Source organism: Ciconia boyciana, chromosome 7 (genome assembly GCF_034638445.1).
Source record: "Ciconia boyciana chromosome 7, ASM3463844v1, whole genome shotgun sequence".
In the NCBI taxonomy this organism is placed as follows: Eukaryota; Metazoa; Chordata; class Aves; order Ciconiiformes; family Ciconiidae; genus Ciconia; species Ciconia boyciana.
The window spans coordinates 31,896,857-31,917,527 of NC_132940.1; the positions used below are offsets into that span (position 1 = coordinate 31,896,857).

General features: G+C 40.3%; 1 protein-coding gene across 3 annotated transcripts in view; it reads right to left on the reverse strand.

Moving 5' to 3' along the window:
* RASAL2 (RAS protein activator like 2) overlaps positions 1–20,671 on the reverse strand; it is a 189,470-nt gene that overhangs the window by 167,812 nt on the left and 987 nt on the right. The gene's annotated exons all lie outside the window — the stretch shown is intronic.

Here is a 20,671-nt window from a genome sequence, read left to right on the forward strand (position 1 = left end):
CAAATATGTGTCCCCAAGCTGAATCACGTTATCATTTCTTATTCCCCATGGGAGAAAAAACAATGCTTGAGAAAAGTGGGGAAAAGGAGTTGGTATAACCATTTGGTCACAAAAATAAAACTCAAAATTCAAGCAGACACCTCAAATTAAGAAAAAAAACATTTATAAACATGTCCTTTTCAGAGATAGAGCAGTGCTGGCTCTCCTCTGAGCCTGTAAGTCAGCTTGCTCATTTGTTCCCTGCACTTTGTCTCAAACACCAGGTGCAGCCAGGTGGACTATTGGTACAAGTCCATGATAAAATGCCATTTATCTCTGCAAATACTAATATTCATCAATTCCTCCTGCAGATAAAACAATAAATGTTTGCTTCCACAGATGGAGGGAACGTTATTTAAACCATGATACTATTCTAGTAAATCCGAGACAGATGGGCCAGGATTCGGGGACAACTGAAGTTGCTGTGTTTATGATAAGGGAATTAGAGTGACAGAAAGCCTCTTGCTGGGAAATGTGGGGTCTGGTAGATTTGCATTTGCTTCATAAAGGCGGCAAATGCTCTATAAATATGCTATTCAAGATCAGTGAGCCAGAACAGTTTGGACGTAGTGGGTCAGTCCTAAAAGACAGCAACACAGATTTCCAGGTAATCGTTCTACAAAGCACCATTCACAGAGTCTGGCAGGTCACTGCAAGCAAACCTGAAATAAGTTTTTGACATATCTTTTTTATCTCTCAGTGTCAATAAACAATGAGAGTTTGGGGAGAAAGAGGAAAGTGGGAGAGAAAATACCCCAATCTCTCAGATCACAAAGAAAGGAAAAAAGTATCCCAAGTTAAACTTTAAGAATATCATTCTTTTGCATATTAACAGCGATACAAAGTGTTTGTGATCCACCTATACCAAGCACAGAGAGCAATTAAAACTTTTTCATCTCATATAATCAAAATAGTGTTCAAATGAAGACAGGATTAAAACATGTATCTCTGTCTCTAACTTGGCTACAGGTTACTGTACATGGACCTTCTCTTTTTTTTTTAAAGCCAGCAAACAAAGAGTCAAAGGTGTTAACAGAAAAGTGGACCTGGTACCCTGTGACCAAGGAAGCAAAATTTATCCACTTCAGCAAATGTTGACAGATCCATTACTCAGTCAAGGCTTCAGACAAGTCACTACTAAAGTCTTGAGCCCCAACAGTGAACTGGAGGGGTTCCTGCTCTTGGTTCATCTACCACAGCTGATAATACACTGGGGGTGGGGCAGGGAGAAAAAGAAAAGGAAAAAAGGCAAGCTTGCATACACTATTACTACAGAAAGTAGATGCACACAGGCTCTATTAAGAAGATGTTATAAAATTGGCATTTTTCTAATAAGTCTGTGTATTTTAGTGATGCTATCTGAAAGAAGCATCAGATTAACAAGGCTGCAGGGCAAGAATGAAGACATGAAGAAACCAATCATATGTATATTAACTAAGGCAGCTGCCAAAACTTACTTAAAATGTTTAACTGGACAAGTAAAACTATGGTAAAATTTAACCCAAGTAACCAAGTTTACTGAACAGAATCTGTACAATTTCAGGCATAGCAGCAGATGCTGTGCATCTTCTTTCCATCACACTGTCAGTCTGCTCTCTAATTATGTATCTTTAAAAACAGGCATCGGTGATCGGATGCTTACTGAACTTCTAACAGGGCATTTTATTTTCCCACTTAAGAAAAAGCTTTGAGCACAATAGCAGTAATTCCTTTAACACTCTGCCTATTTCTCACTTAAGCATCACCCTCCAAACTTCAGCCTGGTGATAACAACAACATCAGTATGATGAAAGGCTTATAGTTTGCAAGAGGAAAGACAACCCTTTTTTTTTTTCATATGCGGATGTATTTGGAGTAAATGGGGAGGAAGCTGAGATATTGCAAGTTGAAACTGAGAACAGAAAAAGCGTGGAATGAATATGTGTTGCATAGCTTAAAACAAGCAAAAAATGTTGCTTCCTGATGGTCAATTTTCAAATCCAAGCAGCTTTTGTCTTCATTGGCCACTGGTATTCCTCCACATCAGGGGGTGGAGGGAAGACATCTCATTCCGACAGGAAGTAAGGGTCAAAAACACTGAAATTGACAACTTCATATTTGAGATGGGGAAAAAAACCCATATCATTATTGGTATTCCAAAAAGTGACTTTTTAAAGCACATTCCTCAACTCCACATGACAGCCACTGAGGCACAGAACACCATCCAGAGGGACAGGGTCAACAGGCAGCGGCTGCTTCCTACACCAGTCTTTAGGAAACAGGGCAAGTTTAAAAGGCTGTAATATTTGTATGCACTTATGCCTTCAGTGATTTTATATGACAAAATTACAACTAAAATAAAATGGAAAAACAATGACAGCTCAAGTTTAGCAAAACAATCTTCTAAACCTGCTTTCATCACATCTCCTGACTCTACTTCTGGCATGTCACACCAACCAGTAAAAGGAGCTTCTTTGTGTAATTATCATGTCTCCTACTGCTTTATCTTTGTCTTCCACATAAACACTTTTTAAAAAAACATAACACTGTTTAAAATGCAAGTGCAAAGAAGCATTTCATCTCTACAGCAAAACCTGTTTCTTCTGGTCGTCTTAGCATTTTCATTAGAGGTGCTTTTAGCTCCTATCTTCCATCTTTACTGCTTGTATCCATGTTGATGTTGAAACACTTTTAAAGTGTGTATCAGGTCACAGGCTTAAGGGTTGCGATTTTTTTCCTATTTTTTTCAAAGGTTTGTTAGAACTTAAACAATTTCTTCCTGCAGCAATGAACCTGTTCCTCTTTGCATCGGACTGGAATTCCAAAGCCTTTCTGTTTACTTTCTCATTTGCACACAATCCTCCGCACCCCCATTTTTAAAATAGTGCCGTTCTGGGAATACATAATTTCTTAACAAGCTGCCACTGAAAAGCCTGAAGATAGCAGTATTACTGTCACTTACCAGCAGCCAAGTAGAAGCTTCAAAAAAGGGAAAAAAAAAAAATCAAAGCATATCTAGATTTTGCTGTCTATCCTCAGTACTAATAGATGTAATCACTGCAAAGATGTCATACATTTTATCCATGCTTTATTTCTATTACAGAGGCATTGATAGTAGATTTTGACAATGATTAAATTCTTCTTCTGCAGTTTTCTTAGGTCAGTAAATTTAGCTACTGCACTTAATGCATCTTATTTTAAAAAAGGTGTGCTCCCCCAAAGCCCAAACAGCAGGCAACAGAAGGGCCGAATGAAGGACAGGAGGTGGGGGGAAACTGAGAGTGGAAAAAAGACAGGTTAGAAATATCAGTTTTACATACTAGAATTCATGATTAAACTAATATTTTGCTGTGAGACTTTAAATTGATTTCAAATGCTCATCTAGCCTTCCCATACAAAGATCTCTAACCAGAGTGCCCCATCTCTTCTTCTTGCTGACAACTAGCCTAGTAGAGTGAGAGACACAGAAAGACACTCGAGGCAAGATGACAAATATTCAAAGCTACAGATGGGAAAGAAACTCAGGAAGCAGGAGTGTTGAAAGAGATGGGGTAATTGTGGACAACATACTGAACATGAGACTGTTGTGGAAAACTGAGCCAGTAACTAAGACAGGTTTGGGATGCAAATGAAGGATCCCAGCAGACGTATGTTATGACCATGCCTAGATCAGTACGATACTTTTTGGACATTTCTAGAGAGTTGCTCACGAACTGTGAGGGAAGAAAAGCATTAGCAGAATAGTGAGCTGCAAGACTAAATCTATGTGGTGTGATAACCTGAAACTTCACCAGCTTCTAAGAAGCCTGAAGGCGTTTTGAGTTCTGCACAGATCCCTAATCCCTATCAACCTCTGCATTTTAACAGTGTCCTACTCCTGCTTTCTAGATTCCCCCAACTTTTCAGGTACAGCAGTCAGCAAAACACCAGGCTTTACTTATTATTGTAGGCAAATAACAAACATACCAAATAAAAACCTACACAGTGCAAGCCTTGTTTTTCGAGGTGTTGGATGCTAGCTACAGCAAGTTATTTTTCAGACATTTGAAAGATTTAAACAGAATGAGATGTGATTTTTTTTTTGCATTTACTATCAAATAAAATTAGAAATAAAAAAATGTATCAATATTCCTCAAGTATTTTGTGGAAACATCCTAAATGCTAGCATAAATGCACAGTGAGGAACTGCTGAAGCAGCATAACCTGGAATATTAAATTAAATTGGAAATACCTATAAGCATTCTTGTAAACGGATCATGCATGGATGATGGGGATAAAGGCTGCTATGAAAGACTAGATCACTTACTGAAATATTCAGCTGCTGAGGATATGAGGGAAGGAAAGGATATTATTAAAATGTTTATTATGGTAATACATAGAAATTAATTTGAAAAAAAATCAGCTCCCACTACACAAGCCTTATGATGAGCTTATAGCCTAAACACTGATGTTTTGTCAGATTAAGCATACTTTGCTTCCTTTGTATTTTATGATATGATGTAGCTACATGTTATTTTTTTTCTTTAAAAGACATCTCCTTCAATATTCTATTACCAGGGAAATACGGCTAAGAGACAGAAGTGTCAGCTTTTGAAAGGAAACAGGATTTAAAAATGAACTGAGGGGGAAAAATGTCCAGTTATCTGTTAATACTAGACTTTTTTTTTTCCAAGAAAGTTAATGTCATTTTACAGTTCAGAACTTGCTAGCGTTGGGTTACAGAGATAACAGGATTTACATGATCATGACAATTTTTAAAATACCCCATCACTACTACTAAATTTTACTTGTCCTGCAGACAAGTCAAAGCAATTTTCTACTTGTCAAAGATGATAAATCAGTTGTCTGGTGACACTGACAGGTGGATTTGTCAAATGCCCCTGCAGTACTTTGGTCTCTGCTTTCAGGCTGCCTGTGAACTCCTGAGAGTGGAGTAACACAATAGAATAAGGGAGGGATTAGGAAGAGTTTAGGTTTTTAGGGCTGCTGCTCATTTCCCCAGCTTTCTTGGTATTTTTCTTTACCTGCTTTACCATTAAAGTGGGTGTACAGCGTCCAGCTGCTGGGTTTTATTCTAGCACTTCAGTTCCAGTTAATTCCAGTTAAAAGTAGAAGTTAAAAAAAAAAACAAAACCACACACTGCATTTGAAAATACATTATTTTGCTTATAAATACCAACTTCTCTTTCCTTCAGGACAGGGGCACACCTTAGGAAAGATGAAACTAAACCCCAGTTCTTCTACCCACTCTGTTTGCCACTACAAGCTACTCAAAAGAAACAACTGGTATTTGAAGGGTGGCAAAAAAGCAACAGCAAAGATGTGTGAATGGAAGTGTGTACCTTGTGCCTACCAGCCAGAGAAACATCCATTTACTTACAATAAAGGTGGAAATATTCCAGTGAAATACTTTAAGTACTGATGCTAAATAAGGTTGACAAGACATCTAACACAAATTCCTCCCTTTTTAGCCCTTCCTTCACAAAATAAGTTAGAACAATGTTAATATGCTGTTTGGCCTGTACTTCTAAAACAGATGAAATTGTGCTTAAGAGCCCATGCAGGTGTACTTCAGACAGACTAATTTGGAAAAATAACTAGCTACAGATAAAATATATATGAAATTAGAAAATGCAGAACAGGAAATGGTTTTTCCTACTATCCTCAGAAGTAACGCCACTTGGGCACAGTGCTTCTCCAGCAGCAATTCCCCAGTGCTCTGCAGCGAGCTTCCAACGCTCTTCTAGATCCAAAGACCAGACAAATGCAAACAGCAGCTCACATTTAACCAGCAGATATGAAAAGATGAGAAGCCTCAAAGTGAAGCCCAGAGGCAGTGTTTCAAATTGAATGCTCCTCCTAAACAAGCAAGCCTGTTGGTGAGGCCTCCCCAGGCACCACTAAGCACCACCTCCTCCTCCAGACCTTTCATATAGACTTTGGAATAGCAAGATAGATCATGGAGTTGGGTTTGGCCTCCAAGGCTTGCTCTGCTCCATCTCCAGGACACTGCAGGTATGGCTTCCCTGGGTCTAGCGGGTACCTCGATTTCTATAAAGCTCAAAGAATTAGAAGCAGCAGCAAGAAATTGTTTTTCATCTTGCCATACAAAACATGAGCTACTTCACAACAAATAAGAGGCAACTCCCTACTCACGAGCCTGTTCTTCATTGGAAAACATGAAAAGCACAAGTTTTTGCATTTTATTTTCTCTCTCAGCAAGGAATATCAAAGAGCTTGCAGGTTTAGATGGAGGGTTAGCACTGGTTTTGCTGTGTCCTAAGATAACATTTGTACCATTCCTCTAAATTTCCACATTAAATCCTCAAGCTAGAAACACAGCATAAGGACATTTTTACATAATTTGGACAGCAAGGTAGTTCATAGTCATTCCTGAGCTGTTTGAAAGCACATCCTTCCTCCTGCATATTACACTCAACATAGAAGAAGTGTAAGGCACAAGCATTTCTGGCTGCTGACAAAGCCTGAAAAAATTGCCCAGCAGCGGCACACGATTCACTGTATCCCCATTTATCTGGTGGGCTGAGTCAGAGCTGTCCTTCCCCACTGTAAGCAGGCAGGGTGGAAATGATGACAATCTGTTTTAGAGGCTACAAGATGAACTAAGACATTTGGTATTAGTGTAACGCAGACACAATTCTAATTCTAATAAAGTCATTTACTGGAGCTGCTAAGTGCAGCTGTTCTTCCCCTGTCTTGCCACCCACACTGTACTGTGAGCAGCAAGACTGAAACTGAGGGGTGAGGCAAAGAAACCAAGAGGGAAAATGAAATAAACCATTTGGAAAACAGCTGTATGGTAAAAATGGTCAGCCCTTAGGCTGGAGAGCTACTCTAGATCCTGCTGTTCTGCATTACCATTAACTTGAATCTAATTGCCATCTGGGTAAGCAAGCTACATTTTAAAAGACACATGTAAATTAATCTGCAGTTATTTCCAAAGATAAGCAGTCACTGGAATAATACTCTTGCCAGAGAATCCGGAGCAGAGTTGCTCAAAGTCTTTAGCGGCAAAAAGTTTTTTTCCCCTGCAAGTGCTGCAATTTCTTAAGAAAAGTTGAGGATTTCTTCCTGGCATGAATAATTTATGTGTCTTTATACTCTTAATACTAGAGAGACACAATTATGAACAGAACAGGAGATAACTCGTCAATTTTCAAAGTTGCTTCTAATTCAGGCTGCATTTGTACTATCAAGGGGGGGTGGGTAAAGGAGAATCATACTATCCTCTCTCCCCCAACTGTTGTCAAAGGAAAATTGAGCAAAGGATAGAGCAGCAAGTATCTCTTTCAATCCTGAGCCAACAGCATTCAGATTGCAACATGGGTTTGAAGAATACAAAAGGGGAAAAAATGCAGAGGAATAATACCCATGATGGCTCGTCAGAATATTAAGGAGATTGCAGATTGTCAGAGCTCTGGAATCGGATGCTGATAATTCATCAGAGCTGCTCAGCTTCCAAGCAACAAAATGCAGCTGCACATGTTAGGGAATAGATTTGCATTCGTTGTTTCCTATCTGCTGATAAAGGGCAAGGTTTAAAAAAAAAAAAGTATAAAACTTAGTAGCTTTCCCTCACGGGTGCCAATATATCACCTTCCTTGTTGGATATTTCAACCAGAGAAAAAGAACATCCTAAAAAAACTGCAAACCACTAAAATCTTTCACATGTCATGCCTCTGGACTGGCAGCCTCTGCACCCAGCTTGCTTCCAACACAAACAGTACCACTCCCCTTTCACCCACTGGCAAGAAACGTGGAGAAATAGCTCGACTATCCAGCAATCTACTGGGTAACACAGCTTGCCACCACACTGCAGCTGGCATTCACAACATTTGCTGAATTCTTCATTTTCTCACCAATCACATGCAGTTCATTTGACCTCAGAGCCCTGGTAATGCTCAGTCCAATGCCTTAGGCTTGCCTTTTGAGGCAAGCAACTCAAATGTAGCTACTTTTAGCTACATTTTTAGCCCCTCAGACTCTTCCAGCACTCTTTTTACAAGCATACCTCCACCTCATGTTTATACCAGCACACATGCCCATGTCCAGTTAAACATTATACAAGGCAACAAGGAAGGGAGTGAGGATTATTATTTATAACAGTGGGCTACAAGAGGAACTTTCTCCTCAAACACCTTGCTACCTGTACCACCGGTGAACATCTCTTACTAGTTTAAGTTCTTTGTTCATCTTCTGCTAAAGGTTTTCCTAAGAGGGCTAGAGGCACTGCACACCCAACACCAGTGGAGTGAAGACAAGTTCATCTCCAGATCCTAATGGGAGCTGGACGTCACCTTTGTTGAAATTCCTTTGACATTTACACACACAAAAAAACTATTTCCCTCGTGGTTTTCTTTGCTGTTGCAAGCAGAAACTGGGCAGTTACAATTAATAGCATGCTCATTTTATAACAGAAACACACACACACAAAAAAAAAAGATCTGGCTACTCTTTGCTGGAAAACAAAAAGCCATCAAGGTTCCAGGCAAAGGACTGGTGTGGGTTTTTTTCATTAGGGTAACCAGTGTTTATACCAACACAACACCTGAGTGAAATGGAGCAGGGGGAGAAAGCAACAAGTCTTATGAGATGATGATTACAACTGCTAAGTTACATCCACTTTGTGAAACTACAGAAGTGAATTATTATTTTCCAGTGATACCTTGAGGTATTAATCCCTCCATAAGACTTAGCTAAATGCTATGTATCTGCTGAAAACTGCAAATCTGCATCACATTAACTGGTTTTTAAGTATCCCCACAAATAAGTAAGCACATACCTCATGCCCCAGATAAAAAGCAAAAGCACCACTAACTGAAGAGAGATACAGCTAAGCCTCGAACTGAAATCACCGCTAGTGGAAATTACAGAAAAAACCCACAAGGAGTAACGCAAAGGAAGAATACCCCAGAATGAGTAAAAGGAGTAAGATCTGGGATGTTCCTTCCTCCAGCTGTGCAACTGGTTAAGTAATAAGCACATGACATACTGCTGGCCCCTCGCAAGGACAAGAGGCAAACGCAATGCCCTTAGAGTCACAGGGCTAACCAATTCAGTCATGCGTAATGAGAGCTCCAAGGAAATACAGGCATTTCCTTCCCTAATTCAAACACCCAGCTCTCGGGTCTCAAAATGATTAGCAACAGAGCTTACTAAGGAAAGTACCTAAGAGTTAGTCGTGTCATCTATCCTGGGTGTAAGTGGAAGGCCACTCAGTCAGGTCCAAGTTTCCATCTACCAGTATTAAAAACTGGCTAGTGAGCTTCCAACATTTCTCATGGAAGGCACTTCCTTTTGGAAGGGAATGAAAAAAAAAAAAAAAGCAACCTTAAAGCAGTGAAGACAAAGTAGGTCACCAAGAAGCCACATCAATAAAGTCTGGAAACAAAACAAGGAGGCATACTGTGTCAGCTGTAGAATCAAGTGGTTATTATAAATGGATATCAAAACTACTGCTAGAACATTTTGACTGGTAAGCCATTTAATGGATGAAATATAAGTACACAGTAAGTGATACACTATAGCTTTTCCTTTGTAAGTCTCCTGCAAAGCTACTATAGTTTTAAACATAATTGCATGCTTTTTACACTTAACTCACGATAACCCTTCTAAACTCCATCGACAACAAGAGCAATCTTGACAGCAAAGATTTATGCTATTGGATATCAACCCCCAACATCCCTCTCTCACCACAGGTTTAATTTAAGATTCATCCCAAAGTTATCTTAGAGCCATCTAGGTACAGACTGATCTGTAAATAGATGTGGTGCTTATGTTCTGCAACTGGATGGATATGTCAGCCAAGAGATCTCATGGCCTGGACAGTGGGCTAGCGAATACCTCAGCTAATCCTGCAGAGCTGGCGAGCCTGCTATCCAAGGTTGTCAGCCTGAACACACTGAAAACTAGGGTCCATCAGTCCGCTCTGACCTTTTTTCCTAAAATGTTAGTGAAACGTCAAAGCTAATGTAACCCACAATCATAGCAAGTACTTTCTCAGCAAGGAAGAAGTAGGTCAATTTTATTCTTGGCACCTGTTTATAGGAACACCTACCTACTCATATGGGAAACTACCTTAAGTCTCATTAGAGCTCCTGCTGTGTCCTGGGCTGATGTGGTTTCAAACTCATTCTGAGTAGAGAGTCAGACCATTGCAAGGAAAAGTTACTATCTCTTGATAATAACAGCTATTGCACTTCAGATTTTTCATATAGGCAGGTCTTGTAATATATTTTTTAAAAAATGTTTAAGTCAGAATATAGGACTAAGGAGATAACCTCCTTCTAGTTGCTTATGGATAATTCACAGTTGCTTAGTGGCTCATATATGTAAAAATTATATATGACTGGCTGCCTCCTCCTTCCGAGCACCAGGTTAAAGGTGCTGAGAGCACTATTAAACCCAAATTACCTAAAACGTACAACCTGAGATCAATAAAGCCAGAATCCAGATAACTTTGAGATACCAGGCTTCAGGTGAACGCTGCTCTTACACTAAACATGTTTACCATTGATAGCCACACTGCCTTTTCAGACAGTTTTCTATTTTCACCCTTTTCTATTTTTTAACACAGAAAAAGCAATGTGTTCTGACAGAGAAATAGCACAAAGCAAGCTCTGCCAGTATAGGGAAGATTAATGCATTTTCATACCACTTAGCTGTTTAACTATTATTACTGCATTCCTCTCAAATTTTTTTTCCACCAAAGTTTCAGATATATTTTCATTTTTACAGCATGCAAACTCCCCCTTTCCAGCACTGGGCTGGAACAAAAAAAATATTTGTTTCCTTCTTATCATCCTTCCTTTCTCCTACACATTCATCATTTCAGCGAACAGAGGCCATTTACTTCACATTCCTGACTCCCCTATTAGTAAGTAAAAAAGTTAGAGCAGAAAATGCTTAAAAATGCTTATAAATTGAGAAATTAGCAACCACTGGAATCAAAATGAGGATAGTTGAGTTTGAAATGGCCTTGGTTCACACTGCTCTGCCACTACTTACAGATCTTGATGTGAACAACCACAGGGGCTTCTTTAAGCAGAGGAGTTGCCAGCCAAGGGCACGTGAAAGAAAACTGACATAAATATTTATGGCAAGACCATAAAACTTTTTTGCTACCTTACTATATGGGATATAAAACTCATTACCTCCAAGGAGTTTAGGCTATTTGAAAACTTCAGTGAGCAAGACCTTAGCTAATGGAAGGAGTTAAGGAAGAACCCCATGAAATCCATTCAACGGGGTAATCAATCACCCCACACCTCACTGACATCCTACACAAGTGCTGCCAGAAAGCAAGAGAGAAAGAGACCCCATAAGCCTATGCCATCTAGAAGATAATTCTTCTCAAATCAGGTTTAAAGGGATGTTGATTTTTTTTTTTTTTTAAAACACCATATCCTTTTGCCATAGCTTTCTATTTCTGTTTTGGTGATACCACTCCATTTTTCCTGATTTATTTTCCAAGAGACCTATCAACTACCCACCACCCTGAACAAAAAGGTGGAAAATAATTACAGAACTGTACTTCAAAATAGCAAATGCTCAATATTATTTGATGAGGAAGTCTAATGATTTCCTAGCAAGCATAAGCACATTGTGCTTTTGGTGCGTGATGTATGTGTTCCAGTATACTCAAGCAAGCTAGGAAACCCAGCAAAGGCAGCAGCTTGGCTGTACAGCCTGAGGTATAACCTCATAACATAAACAAACATATTTTCAGGAAGCTTTTTGTCTCCTCTTCTTCCATATTGCCTGCACTGCACTGTTCTCTTGCACATCAAGATTAAATACCTAACTAATATGGAAAACTACTATGGATCAGTCAACTCTCCTGGCAAAGCCAACAAAACATAAAAGTGTTACCCAGTGGCACAGGGTCTCAAATGCCATGGAAAGAATGTTAGAGCTTCAGGTGGTTTAATCACTGCTCTATGGTTTTCCAGTCTCAATCTGTGATATATTTTCCTCCCCCAGTCTATAGTGAAGAGTTACCTACTTGGAAATAATGATTTAGTCAAACACCTGGCCTTGCCCACAAATTAAGAGAAGTTAATCAGTGCCAGCTATCCAAACTCCTTCATACCTGCAGTCCAGCCTGCTATCACTGTAATGAGACAAGTTTATTACATTTTGAAGGTCAACAAAACTTTACCTTTTTTTTTTTTTTTGGGAGGGGGGGGGCAGCAAGCAGACATAACCACTTGAATTAAAGTTTCCCCTCTGAGAGCATCTTGCCCTGCTGACCTACAGATCTGACAGCTAATAGGGTATTTGAGAGGATTATTAATAGTCACAAGAGGATCCAAGTAAAGTAGCAGGCTTAAAGGTATCCCAAATGCGAAGCAGTGCAACTCAAAGTACGCAAGCAAAGCACTGTAGAGGTCTCGGGAGATCTGACTTCTGTTGCCAAGTTTCTTGTCTGTCCTTGGGCAAGTTATCTGACCTACTTGTGCCTCACTTCTTCACCTTTCCAGCTCACAGCAGCACTCTCAAATAAAACCATTAATGCTTTGGATGCACTCACAGAGCAAGGCAATGAACGGTCCAAGTAAGTGAAACTGACCCTTCCTTCTTTTACTCCAATGGGCAACACCTATTAGCAACAGGAATTGCTAATGAAGCGGTCACCATTTGCCATGACAAAATGGTACACAAAACTGAAGCAAAGTGATCGTTTAATTCCTTAAAGAGATTCAAAGACTGGATTCGGCACTCACAGCCACTGCTACTTTCCACACATTTTCCTCAAACCTGAAATCCCTCGTACTACACATGATGCTGACTAGTGCAACATCCGTACCCTATCTTGTTGAGATGGGTATCAGTACACTAAAGAGTGAGCTAAATGAGGGCATGAATTACCTCCACTTATCTCAAGCCAATCCACTGACTCAAGTAATGAGAAACTGAAGAAAGCAAGCAGGTTTTTAACTCTACCTGCCATACAAGTACCAACCATGCAAAAGAAATCCTTCCAGAAGAACCAATCCTGTCCATATTTCCTCCAAACCCTCACTGGCAAAAGGAGATGTGTTTCCCAAGAGGAAAAAAATGCAGTTACGCTGTTATATTCCTTGTAGTCACTTTAAGTTCTTCTGTGAAGGATATCCCAAAAAAATGGATATGACAAATTTCTAGGCTTTCCAACTTATTCAGCCTAAACATAAACACTGCTATGCTAGAGTTGGGGAACATCAGTCCTCTCACAAGACAGCTTGAAGCTGTTAAGGGTGCAAGTTGGCTCACTGCCATCCAGCGACAGCTCACAGCCCCGCAGACCCCTGCTGCCTACCAAGAGCATTTCCTTCCTTTCCTTCTCACTTCCACACCACTAAATACCTTGCAACTGATAAAACGACAAAGCTAGAGGTGCTGCATGCAGGCAACACTAACCACTTCTCATCTGGGGAGATAATGCTCTCTCCAGTGCTGGCCAACCCAAAAGTGCTCTGCTGGCTACCAGGCCTATGCAAAACCATCGCCAGCAAGAGATGGGGCAGTGCAGCTCCAGACCTGCATTCCTCGAGCATTAAGCTTTGTCTAGAATACTACTAAATTGTCTTTTGTTACTTCATGCCAAAAAAACCCTAAAAACAGTCCTGACACAAAACCTCTTCTCCCGAAGCCCTGGATCATGGCAGTGGAGCATCCAACGTCTGTCATACATGGATAAAATCTATGCAAAATGTCGCTTCCTAATTAGTTTCTCTCTCCTTGTCAGAAACTTCATGTCAAAAATCTAAGTTCTCACTCTCTTTTCCAGTATCCTGCCTCCCAGTACCTTGCTTAAATTCCCTGCTACCCAGAGTATGGAAAGCTCTCTCAGAATTAATGCTACAGTACCTATGGTCTACCCGAAAGAATTTTCTATGCTTTTGTCATGCCATCCAGATTGGGAATGGGACCGAGGTGAAGAGGTTCTGCTGAATCCTTTGGACTGTTACCTGAAAGCCTCATATTGGGAGGGGATAAGTCTAAGAGATGGGTGATCATTTTTAGTCACAGGTTCCTAAACACTTCTCTTCCTCTCATCACAGTACTGATTTCCATTCCCATACCTCCTTGGCAGCAAGGACTGAATACACACAATCCCCTCCCATCTCACGATACTCTACTGTGTAATCCTCCATCCACTTTGAAACACATTTGCCATTTTTCATCTTTGCTATTTCCTTTCTTCTCCGGTCCAGGCTACCAATTCCAGAAAGCAAGCAAAGGAGCCTCTGTCTGCAAAACACCAAGTGCATCTACAGTGCAGTACTGTGTAAATAAAATGAATTATCTTAACACAGAAGAAAACTGAGCATTTTCAATTAAACCACTAATGTCCAAGAATGCACACACAGCACTACAGGAAGAGAAAAGGTGCCTGCAAGTTTTAATCAAGCCAGAAACTAACAGAGAAGCATATGCATTCTTATGCAAATCTACACCAGACACATTGCACATCTGCTGAAATGGGTGTCGTTTTCCCACAGTTTGCAGAATTAATGCGTTTAAGTGCCTGCCAGTGCTTGCAGTATAAGACCTCATTTTTAATGGGGTATTCCCAGCTGTTAAAAAAAAAAAATCCCTTTAGATAATAAGGGATCTAAATCCAGGACTTGGTTTTACATTTACTTAAGTGCAAAGACCCCCTTCACCTCCACAAGCTCATTACTCGCACTACTCCAACTTGCTTTATAATTAAAAATAACCCAAATTCTTGGAGAAGAGCCTTTCTACAGTTTTGTGACCTTTTTAAACCCCATTAAAGAGAATTAACAAATGTGATTCCCTCCTGATCACTTTTATAAAGGCTTTCTGATATAGGGGGGTGTCAAAACACACAAAGGACTTTGTGAGAAGTTTACAAACCAAAATGCAGTAATTTATCTTTTCACTCGGTTACTTCCCTTGCAGATACAAATTGTATTTCCATTATTACTATATGCCTTTACAGAGGATTTTAAATGAATTAAGATGAGAACTTAACTTCATGACCTTGGGGCTAAGAAGGCCTATATGCCAGAAAATGCTGAAATCTCAGCTATTTTTTTATAAAAATCTATAAATATCACTTCAAAGGAACCCATGATCTCGTAATAAGTCAATGGGTCACAGTTATGCTCCTCTTATCTTCCCTTTTTTTTTCCTATTGTTTAAAAATAGGAAACAGCACCACATGAAAATGTTCGGCCAGAGATAAATCATGTGACTCAAATACAGGAGTCAGAAAACTGGTGTTATAAAATAATGTCATCCTCATTTTCCCCACCACACTCTAGTATTGTTGATGCCTCCAAATATTTAAGTGACTTAATAAATTAGTAACCTCAGCAATATTTGCAAGACAGCCAGCTGAAAGAGCCCAGCTAAAAACTCCTTTTAAAAAAAAAAATCAATTTATGTATAAATTAACAGCAATGTTCCTTAAAATGAGGAAGGGCAAACAGTTTTAACATCAAAGGGCTAATTCTGCAATAAAGTTTGGGAGTAAAGCAACCAAGAAGAATACAGGCTATATCCAGCCCTCAGCTGCACTCCAAATCACCACTGCAAATACACAAGAAAGTCACCAGAGATTCAATAGCTGTGGTAGCACAGAGGACCCATAATTCACCCCCTACGCGCTTGTAAGAATTCCTACGCGCTTGTAAGAATTCCCTGCAGTCAAAAAGAGCTATCAGAGGAGCTGTGATACAGCACGTATGAGCAGATCACCTGTAAGAGCACTTCAGTCACATCTTTTGATATTCCCCACTGCTGGCTGGCAAGGGAAAGCGGTATCTCTGCCCACAGCACACTTGTCCATTTTTAATCTGTAGCAAATGCAGTCACTTAAAACCTTGGTTTTGATTAAACTCAATCTTTTACAATAGGGCACCAACTAAAAATCATTGTTATTTATCATCTTAACAAAATGAAAAAAAGCCTTATGCCTTCATTATTTAACGTTTGTAACTAATATGCTGCAGCGATACCTGAAGGCCATGATAAGGTCAGATATCACTATAGTAGGCATTGTCCAAATACACAGGAAATTACATTTCCTGGCCCAACAAGGTTTATCTTCTTTTGCACCAACTTTCTAAGCGAGTTAAAAATAAGCCTATTGATCAGAAGGGAAAGAAATGCTCACGAACACTGACCTTCTCTACGTTCCAACACAAGACCGCCTGCACAGACATGCCATGCAGCTCTTCAGCTCCCTTCCAGCTTTCCAAGGGTCTCATCCGCATCTTCAGCTTATCATACGTTAAGTCCTTCATAACAGCAATCGATCTCCTGCAACAAATCGCAGCTCCATACACTCATATATGCAGCAGTACCCAAAACCTAGCCCAGCTATACTATCTGCACGCATCTCAAGAAGCAGAAGAAAACCCTCTACAGCTGTAACAGCCATCCCTCAACTATCAGACTGCCTCACCACTTTAATTTGTTACAAGGCGTTTTTTGGGTTTTGTATTAAAATACACCCTTCCTACCTATCCCTTGTCATACAGCCTCCAGATTACTTTTTAATTGAGCTTCTGGAGATGAGCAATAGGGTTCAGAAGTGGAGAGGACGCTATCGCCCAGCCTGTTTCGGGCAGCCTCGGGCGTCCTCAGCAGCTCCTGCGCTACCGCAATGAAGATGCCGCCACCTGGTGGGATCTCCACTGGCTTGGGCGGAGGCTGGGGGGCAGGCTGGACCCCGGAGAGGGGAGGCTGGACCCCGGGGAGGGTCGTGGCTCACACTCACCATCCTTGCATGGACATCTCGGGAAAAGGTGGCCAGCAGCATGAGCAGGGCTGGAAGGAGAGGATTTGCTGACAATGACAAGACGCTATTCATTACCAAAGCCTGTTGGTGCTCATCCAAAGAGAGATGGTTTGGAAATGGATAATCTTTGTATTTTTAGGTACAACTGCAAGCAGTGCAAGAAGAGAAGGAGGAGGGGAGAAAAAAAAAAAAGAAAAAAAGAGAAAAAAAAAAAGGAGGTAGGTATCAAGCTCCCTACAAAGCCATAGAGAGGCAGGCTGTAAAGAACCAGAAAACCCTGAGAACAGAGTTGGAGTCATTGATATAAGAATTGAGCAAGGTAGACAACAGATTGCTGGAATGGGTAACTCGCAGAAATTGGGCTTTTGGACTGAATTTCACATGATTGGGAAATGCTTCTGTTCAGTGCTCGAGCCACAGCTATTTTTTAATCTCCACATGATGCTACATGCATTACCATGGCTTCAGCCCTGAGCATGAGCCGTAATATTTTGTGAGGGCTGATACTTAAAAGCCTGGAACTCAGGTTTGAGGCAGCCAAGAGATGTTTCTGTCTGGTTGCACAGGGTCTAGGGCTTTTTCTGGAGTCAGAGACAGTGAAGCTCTGTCTGTAGATCAATATCCATGAAAAAGCATGGAGCCCTTCAAGCCTGTTTTTGAAGAGCCTTCTCTTTCTGCCAGGAGAAGAGGGGTGAGGAGGCTTATTCTGGCAGTGAGGAATGTCACCAGACTGCTCTCAGGATTCGAGGACAAGGTGATGAAAACTTCCACATCCGATCTGCGCTAGAGTTTGTACAACTACTATAGTCTTTTAGCACCATTGCTAAAAGAGAAAGACATTTCCTACTCCAGATAAGGCCCCAGAGCAGCAATATCCATTCACAGGATGAACATTCAATAAAGAACAGCCTCTTCTCCATGCTATTTTCTACATATTTCAGGAAAATCCTATTTTGAAATTAATCATTTTAACACACGAATATTTGCAGTGAGCTTAAAGCAGGCACACTAGAAACTAATTTGACAACAGAAGTTTAAAACCTGTTTAGACACAGACTATAAGTCAGGCAAAATCCAATTCTGCCCCCATCACATGCAACATTTAACACCAATGCTGCGATGCTAGCTTTATAATTCATTGCTACAAAATCCATGGATGTTCAGTCAGCCACACCAGGCAATATAACTGCTCTGTTTTCACAGTTATCACTGAGAATGCTGTAAATTCAGTTATTCCCCTGCCTCCTCCCCCCAAAATCTGTTTCAAAGAGCAGAGAAAAAGACCTTGAAACACTGGTGGATGCTTTCAAAAGTCAGTTATCCCTTTTACAGAGGAAAAAAAAAAATCATAGCATGAATCCAGGCAAGACAATGTCTCCCCTCTTACACATTACACACATGCCACGAGTCTGAAAGGAAGCCATCATCCAGAACACATGTTGATACATATTTTACAGAAACATTAGTTGTGTGTCAAAACTAGTTCTTGGCAACACCACACTCACATGATTTGTGTTTCACGAGCAATTAAACCTATCACTCCAACAAGCAAATTTACTGTTCCTGTTCACTATTCAAACATCAGGTTAGAGAAAAATGCTTACATTACAAACACTGTCCTTCAGTAAGGAAATTGTATTTCCATGGTTTGATAATGTCCTTGCTAATTCACTTAACCAGAAGCTGCCGAACCTCCAGAAGACAGAATGAAAAAGCTACACTTTAACTACTGCAGCTAATGCAGGAAATGCAAAAATAGCCAGACTATGATTTAGATCTCGTAGTGAAGTCAGACAAGACCTCAGTGTCACACTGAAATCACATCCCAGACATTGTGAAGTCCTACTGTATTCACATCACTGTCATACTGCTGGCAAGCCACAGAGACCAGTAATGATGGTACTTTACTACTAAATTCTCTTATGCTTACAGATGAAGTTTTACAGGCTCTGCAACTGGACCAGCTTCCCTCATGCCAGTAATTACTTCCTTGGATGGAGACAAAGTGGATGGCACAGCACTGCAGAACAGAGATGCACAGAAATAAACAGTTGTCTTTAAGCAGCTGCTGAACTCCTTTTCTTTAAAGTAAGTGTTTCCACTACTTGAGACACTTTCCGGACAGTCACCTTTCATTTGGAACAACTCCCCAGCGCAGCAGTCCACATTCATAGAGACACGTGGAAAAGAAATGCTATGACATCAAAAGCTGCATTTCTTGCCACGCTAGAAAATGCTTCTCCACTTTTCATATGTTAGATATTCCTTCCCTCCCCCAGCCATTCATGGTGAAATAATTAGTGTTAGTGTTCTCATTGTTTATCAGACAATACAGACAATAAGGCTAAGCTTTCTGCTCCTGTTTTCTTTCACTATGCTGCTGTGGTTCCTCAAACAACTGTGCAAGGCTTTACTTTAAATCCTATAAATAACACTTGTCACTCATAGGTTTGTAACCCATATTTAGTTGTGCACAAACATGGCACAGTTTCAGCTTGATTCATTGTCCACAAACTTCTCCAGATGTGTTCATGCAAGAAAAAAAGGCTAATAAGCAGGAGGAAATAAACAAATACTAGCTAATCCGACTGCAGTTTCATAGAGAAGACACTACCACATCAGATTCTTTATGAAGGAGAGAGATAATGAGTTTTTTTTAAACACAGACTAGGAATAATTAGTTATTATCCTTGGGCTACAAGATGTATTTGTACATGCTTGAAGACTACGTTGATTTTTATAGCCTGTGAGCTAGCTGCTCTGTCACAGGGATTTTTTTCCCCATTTATCTACATGTTAGCGTCAGGCTACAAACACATCACAACATACAACGTGACTTTATCAACAAGCAATGTCTTTTGCTGTGGCTAATTTTGAAACCACATTCCTGCTTCCACTCATACAAGATATAACCTTGGGTAACAATCAGATAGGCTGGTGCCAGACATCCTCTTCTTAAGTACATTCTCATTTTACCTTTCGAAAGTATTCTAAACAAACAAACAATCTGAAGGCAATCTGCTTTCTTCCGAGCTCCCCCTGACAACAGCAGAGAGATATTTTCAGAAGGCTGCATTTTATAGTCTCAGCATTAGGCTGAGAGTAACAAAAGAAAGCCATGCAAGAAGCAGCAAGGTAGACACAGTGGAAACTACTAAAAATCCCAAACTTCTATTACAATTAATTGTGCTAAGTATAACTTTGCTCATTGATGCACCAGACAGAAAGCAGACAGACAACCTCATCCCACCGCACCAGCTTTTCAAGCTTCCAAAATAAACACAAAGGTCTTTGAACAGACCGTGCTCTCCAGAAAACCTGCAGCTTGATCTTCCTCATTTGATATGTGCAGAGGCTAATGCTGGTGGTACTCACAATAATTAACTGCCATCAGCCAAGAAATCCAGCAGAGTTCTTGTAGATAACTTATTTATGTCATCTTTGTGTTTCAGGAATAATGCAACCAGTAACAGATCAATGATACGGGTAACAGAGAACACTTGCTTCTAGTTTTACAGGCCAGGGAAAACCTGGAGAATCTCTTTGGGATTCAGGGCAGTGGAGGAAGACGACAGGGACAACCAGCAGTGTGACAGAATCTGATGCAAAAAAGTACCAATAAAAGAAAGTATTTTCAGAGGTTCTCCATAATATCAGCCAATGGTAACATAGTAACTGCACATGCAAACACCACAACTGCTGCCTTTTCAAGGATGGACCATCAAATTTGTTACAGGAGGGAAAACAAGATACTGTCTGCAGATCTTCACTCTGAAACATGGGAGTAATTATCGTTAGATTACCAAGACAAACAAGAGGGAAATACAAGGAAAAGATAAAACAGAATTTCCACTATTTAGGTGCTGATCGAGAGAT